A 6,464-nucleotide genomic window follows, 5' to 3' on the forward strand; every position below is an offset into this window, starting at 1 on the left:
GGGAAATTCTTTGGTTTGCTTGTGTTTGTACTAGTACGCACAGCAGCATCTTTGTCATGAACAGTAGAGTGTGGGCTCCTAACCCGAAACGTAGGTCGCAAAATTAATATATAATCAGAGAAATCCTGCCAAGCAGTGTTTTTCCCAAAGCGTACATGAACTGCAGGAACACAACGACTTTGTGTATAAGTGCGGTATAGAACGGAACTTATAACCTACTAACATGGCGATTATTACCTCTGGATGGTCGCGTCTGTCCAACAAATGCGATAACCTGGCAAGATTTCACCAGTCAGTCAGGTTCGTCGCTAGCTAAATTAATTACTTTTTATTAAGCTGTAACCCACTAAAAATTAATTTGGCTGTACTGCACTAAAGTGTTTTATCTGAATATTAAAAAAGTTTTTTTTCTTTGAAATCATACCTAAAGACTGGAAAGTTGCACAGATCCCACCAATACACAAGAAAGGAAATAGAAGTAATCCTCTGAATTACAGTCGTGTATTAGGTTTTTCGGACATATACTGTGTTCGAACTTTTGGAATGCTTCGAAGAAAACGATCTATTGACAGGTAGCTAGGACAGATTCAGAAAATTTAGTTCTTGTGAAACACAACTGGCTCTTTATTCACACGACGTAATGAGTGCTGTCGACATAAGATCTCAAGTTGATTCGATAGTTCTGGAACTTCAGAAGCGTTTGACACAGTACCTGACAAGCTGCTTCTAATCACACTGCGTGCCTACTAAATATCGTCTCAGTTGTGTAACTGGATTCTTGATATCCTGTCAGAAAGGTCACAACTCATAGTAACTGACGGGAAGTCCGCAGTAGAACAGAAATGATATCTGCAGTTCCCCAAGGAAGTGTTAACGATTTAAGAGGTGGTCAGAGCACCAATCTTAGAATGTTTGCCAAGTATACTGTCCTTTACCACCTAATAAACTCATTAGAAAACAATACAAGTTACAAAAAGTTTTACACAAAATATCTACATAGTGCGAAAAAAGGTAATCTACCCTCAGCAAAAAACGTGCTAGGTCCTTCAAACAGTTAAATTTCTGCTACACAAAAAATCATACTAATTGGAACGTTGTTGGTTTAGCTAAATACCTGGAGATTAAAGTTACAACCAACTGAAATCGGAAGCATCATAAAAAAAATGTTTCGGTGAAGGTGAAATGAAGTCTGTGTGTTATTGCAAAACACTTGGAAGCTGCAACAAAACTATTAAAGAGACTGCTTACACTATGCTTGTGCGTCCTGACTTGGAGTACTGCTGCGTTGTACGGGATTCTTAACAGATAGGACTGGTGGAGGACAATAAAAAATTTAAAGAAGGACAGTTCGTTTTGTAGTATCTTGAAATAGGGGAGAGAGTGTTACAGGTATGATGAGCGAGTTAAGGTGTCTATATAGGCAAAAGTGACCATCTTAATAAAATAAGAGAAAAAAAGGTTTAAACGGAAAGACTGAGGCGTTCATTTTTCCCACGTGCTATTCAGGAATGGAACGGTCGAGAAATCGTATGAAAGTTGTTCTATAAACCCTCCGCCAAGAACCTAAGTGTGAATTTCTGAGAGGTCATGAAGATTGAGACGTAGATTATGATTCACCAAGTACTTTCAGTGAAGTCAACAAAAACTATCAAAAAATCATATACAAAAATCGATGCTGGCCCTGGTGTAAGAACTTAATTTGTTTGATCTTACGTTTTCAGGTACCACAGTATCTGTAGACGTGACAGTAGAGATCTGATTGTTGAACCACTACTTTTTGCTGTTGAGTGAGGCATAAACTTCCGGATGGAGGTTGATACAGAGCGTCAGAAATTTCGAAACTGATGTAAATTTTTGCATAAAAATTCTTGTCAGACTTTCTAAACTGTTCTATCACTTAATTTATGTAAACAAGTAGTAGTCACAAATCACCCTGGTGCCCACAAACTATTTCATGAAAGAAAGAAACTAATGTTTGCTTCTCTTTGATTAATAATATTGTAAAGAGCAGCTGGTCATATTATACCAGTTATTTCTGACAGCCTAGATGAACGTAGATTATCAATATCATTAAAGTATTAAAGGTCATAATTAACGTTAGTATCAAGAGGTATTTGAGATGAAGTAATATGGAATATTTCTTTGACAGGAGAGGTGAAATAGCCTCTTTTTGGTACTTCTGAAGGAATCCTAATTTTTGTTTGATGACGTAATGCGTACTTACCCGACACAAAGATACCTCGGCACATTTCATTCGATTATCACTGTGAACGGGAAATTAATTTTTAGCTCTTGTTACGTGGAAGAGGTCATCCAGACGATAGGGCAATCTCAATATAATCTTGCGTGGTGTTCACTTCGAAGCTATTTATTTTATTGCAGATGACAGCCAAAGACGAAGAATGCAATAAATGTTTCTGGCAGCGTCTGAGAACGGCGCTGAATTACAGATATATTCACTGCTCCATCTCACTGTTATAAATCTAAGGGTGGATTTCAGAAAATTACTTCCTGTAACAAGGGCCGAACAGAATAAACCAATACGTTCCACTCGAAGTCTACGCAGAAAATAACACGCTGCTTTCTGTAAGCAACGTCGGCATTCTTACACGGGCAATACTATGGACAAAGATAGTTAATGGACAAGCTGCCGTGTTCTTCTTAGAGAAACGATCCCAGTTTCTAATATAAAGTCATTTAGGATAAATGAGAGGTTTGTAAGAGCAGACATAATATCTGTGATGAGAGGCATCCGTTGCCGGAATACTTCAGGTCGAATTTTTTATTTCAGCCACAGTAGCTATTTAATATAGGCCATTAGCGGTTTAGACTTTATTACAGCGCAACACGGCAACGAAACTGACTCGTTACACTGCAAAAAAAGCTAAACTGATCTGAAAACGGTCGCTATTTTAATGCTTTGGTAACGAGACAAGGCGACGAAGTTGAAGAGTTGTTCCGTGTAATCAAAAGTTACTAAAAGATTCCAGGTCGTTCGACACACACATGACACAGTATTATAATGCACTGTTGTTAAAATCACATTCATGAAGTTCATAAATACTGTATTTTAGACTTAAAGCTTGCATTTATATGTTCTCGCTTTCGAAACTACCATGTCCGCTGCTAATAGCCGGATGTATTACGACATGCTGTCGGTACCTATAGCACTTCGTAATTGTCTATAACGCCGAAATTGGCAAATCATCCGAAAAGTAATGAAGAAACCACTTGTTTATAAAGCAACAGCCAAGGTTGAAGCATGTAACTTTCCTTCAGATTTGTGCCGTTTACGGCTATTCTGTTATACGAAATACTGCTCACAGATTTTAATAGCGCTGCACAAAATAAGCAAATACGTACTGATGATATTTAAATATTAGTAACGTGCATGTCTGGAAACAGGTCAAGCTAGGTATTTGTGGAACTGCTGTATTCGAAACTCTTGCGTCCACTGATGAACATGGTTCTAAGTGTGTTTAGAAAGTTATATAGTTCTTTAGAAGGAACTTGCTCTCTAATATCTGCTGAAAATGGCCAAACCAATACAATGCAAAAGACGGATCGAAACAAAGACCTGTGTCAGTTACACTTTCTTCTACTATTAAGTTCGAGCTCTTATGCTCATACCTTAAGGTGGATCGGTGGATTACAAGAGCTTTTCCTTTTCTGGATGTAATCATTTGTCTGTCCTAACCTCACGCTACAAATTAGTTACATAAGTCGCATGGCAATGAAGTCGTACATTAAAAACAGAATAACAAAGCTGCTTATGAGATGCTCGAGCGAACAGAAAGCAGTATTTCACAGTAAACACACATTCGTATCACTGAACAGCACAAAAAAAGGTCAAAGCAACGTACAGAGACAAAAAATTACATAGCGATAAGGAAACGTAGATGCAGTTGTTTACATCTTTAGAAGGTTCTCACGTAAACATAGAATTATTGATTAACTTGATTACAATGATTTCAGCCTATTTACTTAATAACGAATCGGTTTGGTGGTTATCGCAACGAATTCACGTTTTCATTATTTCGATCACTAAATAACAAGTGGCAGCAAATCAGCGTTATTGTGTATTGTCTAGTACGTTTGACAATCCTATAAGAAACGTCATTGTCACCGTCTCAGATCGGTTGTCAGTGATAAGATCTGTTCATGTATTCTGTCGTCGATTACAATTTCCAAGTTTAATTTTGTGTCATTTGTTTAGTTTAGGATGTACGCGGTGAGGATAAAGACTTTTCCCGAGTACAAACATTTATTTCTGAAGAACTAAGCTAGATACGGCTCCGTTGCTTGTTGACTCATATAGTTTTTTTTTAAGGGTGCAGTTCCAATGATCTATGCGGTTTGCTGCAGATGGTAGCTTAACTGATGAATTTCTTACAACACACTTCCACATGTCCATGCGGTTTTTGGCAAATCCGAGCTTAAATGATGAAGCTTTTACGGATACACTTCAACACATGCTCTGACAGCATCTGATTTCTTTTCGCTCCTACTGTTACAGGTAGCGTGATTTAGGAGAACTGCTGCTCATAATAGCGTCTTCTTTTTTTTGTTTTGTTTTTTTCTTTTTTTTCTTTTTGAGTCATCAGTCTTCTGACTGATCTGATGCGGCCCACCACAAATTCTTCTCCTGCGCCAAACTCTTCATCTCAGAGTAGTCCTTGCAACCTAGACCTCAATTATTTGCTGGATGTATTCCAATCTCTGTCTTCCTCTACAATTTTTGCCCTCTACAGTGCCCTCTAGTACCATGGAGGTCATTGCCTGACGTGTTAACAGACGTCCTGGCATCCTGTCTCTTCTCTTTGTCAGTGTTTTCCACATATTTATATCCTCTCCCATTCTGCGCCGAACCTTCTAATTTCTTACCTTATCAGTCTACGTAATTTTCAACGTTCTTCTGTAGCACCACATCTCAAATTCTTCGATTCTCTTCTGTTCCTGTTTTCCCACAGTCCATATTTCACTAGGATACAATGTTGTGCTCCAAACGTAAATTCTCGGAAGTTTCTTCCTCAAATTAAGGCCTATGTTAGCTACTAGTAGACTTCCCTTGGCCAGGAATACCCTTTCTGCCGGTGCAAGTCTGCTTTTGACGTCCTTCTTGATAGTCTGTCGTTGGTTATTTTGCTGCCTACGTAGCAAAATACCTTAACTTCTTGTACGCCGTGACCATCGATCCTAATGTTAAGTTTCTTGCTGTTCTAATTTCTAATACTGGTCATTTCTTTTGTCTTTCTTCGATTTTCTCATTAGTCATACGATTAAATAAATAAATAAATAAATTTGAAGCACTTGCAAAAAAAAGTGGTCAGCGCGACGAAAAAAAAAGTGGTCAGCGCGACTGAATGTCATACCTGACAGACCGAGTTCGGTTCCCGACTGGGCCGGAGATTTTCTCCGCTCAGGGGCTGGGTGTTGTGTTGTCCTTATGATTATAATTTCATCCCCATCGACACGCAAGTCGCCGAAGTGGCGTCAAATCGAAAGACCTGCACCAGGCGAACGGTCTACCCGACGGGAGGCCCTTGCCAAACGGAATTTCCATCAGATTACATAGCGAATCAAATACAGATTGTGTCTATGTGTTTACATCCTTAGAACCTTATCACATAGACATAGCCATATTAATTAACTTGTAAAGATTGATTTCAACATATCTAAGGAACTGAGTTCAGAGTTTCATAATTCCAAGTTACTAAACAGCAGATGACAGTAAAAGTTACTGTGCGTCCAGTACGTTTGACATGTTTCTAAAACAGTTTTGAACATGGCTGCGTGGTCAGAAACCGTTTACAAAGAAACATTAAAGCAACAGTAGCCCTCGGTCATAAAAAAGAAGTCTTTTGACCTAGGTTTCGGCACTGCTATGAGTGCCTTCATTAGAAGTAAGACACGCAAAGTGGCCTATAGCGTAATTACAAAATTATAGGAAAAATATTTTTATTAAGTGTAAGTACTGACTAGGAGTATAAAAAGGAAACAGTACTTACACGTTATATTTAGTTTTATATGTGACGTACTTACATGCCATATTTAGTTTTATATGTGCCATGTAAGAAATAAAAAATGTTTCCTATAATTTTGTAATTATATTATAGGCCAATTTGAGTGTTTTACATCTGATAAAAGCACTAATAGGAGTGCCGAAACCTAGGCCAAAAGATTTCTCTTTTTTTTTGTTACCGAGGGCTGCTATAACTTTAATTTTACTTTCTACAAAGTTCTTTGCTGCCGCCTCAGATTTGTCATCAGTCACATGTTCGTCCATGTTTTCGACAGTGGATTAAAATTTACAAATATTGAAAGAGATTATTTTTGTCGTTTATTTAGTTCATGAAGTAAGATGTAATTGACATAGTATGTGACATGAAATAATGATAGTAATTGTGCCATAGCATATTGCTGGATTCCAGGGGCCACACAGTACTGTACACATTGCTCTTGCC

Source organism: Schistocerca americana, chromosome 10 (assembly GCF_021461395.2).
Source record: "Schistocerca americana isolate TAMUIC-IGC-003095 chromosome 10, iqSchAmer2.1, whole genome shotgun sequence".
In the NCBI taxonomy this organism is placed as follows: domain Eukaryota; kingdom Metazoa; phylum Arthropoda; class Insecta; order Orthoptera; family Acrididae; genus Schistocerca; species Schistocerca americana.